We start from the raw sequence: 2973 nt of genomic DNA, 5'->3' as shown, positions 1-2973 counted from the left end.
CCAAGAAGAAGATATAACAATTATAAATATATATGCACCCAACATGGGAGCACCGCAGTATGTAAGACAAATGCTAACAAGTATGAAAGGAGAAATTAACAATAACACAATAATAGTGGGAGACTTTAATACCCCACTCACACCTATGGATAGATCAACTAAACAGAAAATTAACAAGGAAAAAAAAAAACAAAACATGTATCTATAAAGTTCACTAAAGCAAAGCACAGTAAAATTTAAAAAAAATAAATAAACATGATAATTATAAAAAAAAAAAAAAAGAGTCTGTGGTCTTGGAGAGAATACAGCCTTTGCACAAACAATGAAAAGTGAATAATAGCAAGTTTCAGATTTCAGAAGTGCAGACTTCAGGGTGATAGCTAGTTCTGGAATAAGGCCCAGAAAGTGTGTGACCAATGTGGAGTGAAGGTAAAGCGTATTAAAGGGCACTGTGGAAATATTCATTACTGACCTTTCCAGGTGTCATCTAACTATAGGCCTATATCAATGTCATAAAATAGAGTTAGAAATTTAAAATTTTACTATAGCCTCTTTTTCAATTAGCAATGTTTCTTCTAACCCTTGGGGTTGACCTCTTGCAGGTCCTAAAGTTTGCATGCATAGAGATTTAGGGATCCCACATTTCTGGGTACCCTGACTTCTTCAGTTGGCACTTAGTTGCCACTGCCACCAAGTGGCCAGTGCTGAGAACTGCCTCTGGTTCTAGACTCGAGTGTCAGCAAGGCATTTGCCTTTCCAAGACACAACCTTGTATCTGGGGAGGTCCATCAACTCTCTAAGGTAAAACTTGTGTGACAGCTTTCCAGTGAAATGTGAATACATCAGTCCATCAAGTGAGAAATTATATAAAAGGGGCAGCCTGATAGGTGATCTTTTCAAGCACATTCACATTTTTCTCTTGGACAATTTAAAATGGAAAAGGTAGTTTTCAGAATACTGGTATACCCATGAAAAAACAAACTCCAAAACACTGAAAAACAGAAAAAGAATATTGGATTATACCATCTTCAAGTGCTCAAATCCTTGCAAACTTCTCACTATGGACATTGAAACATGGCAGATGGCATGGATATATAGGAGCATAGTCTGCTCACATAACTTTCTCCTTTTTCCTATACAATGAAGCTATTTTTACTCCATACATAAGGATATTGTGTACCTTCGAAATACCCATTTGGAAGACAGGTGAAATTAGAATTGAAAAGCATACAGTAACGCACTGGGTCCTCTCCAACATCTTAACTTTATTGTGTCTTTTCAAATAAAACTAGCTAAAAAGTAAACACTGGAAGCCAAATAGCTTCCTTCATTTATTCAACAACTTCAAAAATTATTTATTAATCCCTCACTATGGGCCAGGTAAGTACTTACCATTTTATGAGTGATGGAGATTCAGTAATGAACAAAAGAGGCTCAAATCCCTTCCCTCATAGAGATTACATTCCAGTGGTCTGAAGTAGATATTATTACCCGTGGATCATAGGTAAAGGACCTGAAACCCAGAAATATAACAAGTAATTGATATCACGTGTTTTAGGCACAAATCCGTCCTACAACAAAACTTACTCTTGTTATTTTTACACTACAAGCAAGGAGTTGTAATTTCTGTCCCAACTGTAAGTCCTGAAAAATCTGCCATAATGATTGTTACAGGGGTTTTCTGACACATGTCATATCCTTCGCACTTAAAGTACCTGTTTAAACTTACCTGATGAGAGTCAGACTTAGCTCAGAGCCTCCATTTTCCTCCGTGACTGTCTCTTTACTGCAATATATTCAAACTAGTCTAGGTGTGTGTCTGTCCCCTTCACTGGGTTGTGAGCTCTTTATGGCGGGAGCAATGTCTTACTTATCTCTGTGTCCAACAACTCCAGCCACTGGTAACAGCAAGAACCAGTGGTGTAGAATTGACAAAGACCAGCATTTTTGAAGCGTCCATTGACTAGAAGCCCTGGCCACCTCACCTTCATAGCTATATTTCAACAGATTCTTGATAAATTCTTATTGACCTGAACTTATTTGGCTTTAGTCTGCAAAGAGGGAGTGAAGTTGTTAAAGGAAAGAGAGACAGACTAAGAAGCTCAGCCTTGAAAGTAGATGTATTTTATTTCTTCCAGGAGTATAATGCCTCCAAATAGACTGAAGGAAGTGAAGTATTTCCACTTGATAAAACACTTTCTTATATTTAATCATATTTGTTTACCTTGTAAAGTGGGTAGGGCAAGTTTTATCATCCACATTTTATCCACAATGAGGTTGAGACTCAGAAACATTAAATGCACACAAAGCACACAACTTGTAAAAAACATCCTTAGATTTGATTCCAATTCATACCTAGATTCATGTTTAGAACTGTCTTCCTTCTCACGCTGCTCCTATAATTTTTTTTGAAGATTATATTTATTAAGACTGGTTTTAGATGCTCCTCTAAACTTTAATATCAATTCTTCTATAAACATGTTTTGTAATCTGGAAATTGTCAAGTACCTTATGACATTTTTACTGTACAGTAAAGTTATTTTTGCTCAGTACACAAGGATACAGTGTACCTTTGAAATAAGAAGAGATGAAATCTTCCAGGATTGAGAAGAAGATAGTAAACCAGTGAGTTTTATTCAGTCTCTCCTTTGGCTTTCAAGTGACTCTTTACTGAAAGTGGAATAAATTAAACCACTTTTTGAGTATCTGTATCATGGGGTCGCAACGAGTAGGACACGACTTAGCAACTAAACAACAAAAACATTCCAAATTGAAGAGCATTTATAAATTACTAAAATAATAAGTTGGAAATATAAAAATGTGATCTTCAAATATTTCATAAATTCTCTTAAAAATGAACTCACTATAGCTTACTGCAATGAAGTTGAGAATTCTGTTCTTCCTAAGAACAGATTCATGAAAAACCTGAGATTGGAGAGGTGCTACTCAGTGGAGTACATGCAAAATGATAGC

The sequence above is a fragment of the Bison bison genome, unplaced genomic scaffold, assembly GCF_000754665.1.
Source record: "Bison bison bison isolate TAMUID 2011002044 unplaced genomic scaffold, Bison_UMD1.0 scf7180017864035, whole genome shotgun sequence".
Lineage (NCBI taxonomy): Eukaryota > Metazoa > Chordata > Mammalia > Artiodactyla > Bovidae > Bison > Bison bison.
The sequence above is the reverse complement of the archived record's forward strand: the minus strand, read 5'-3'. Positions refer to the sequence as shown.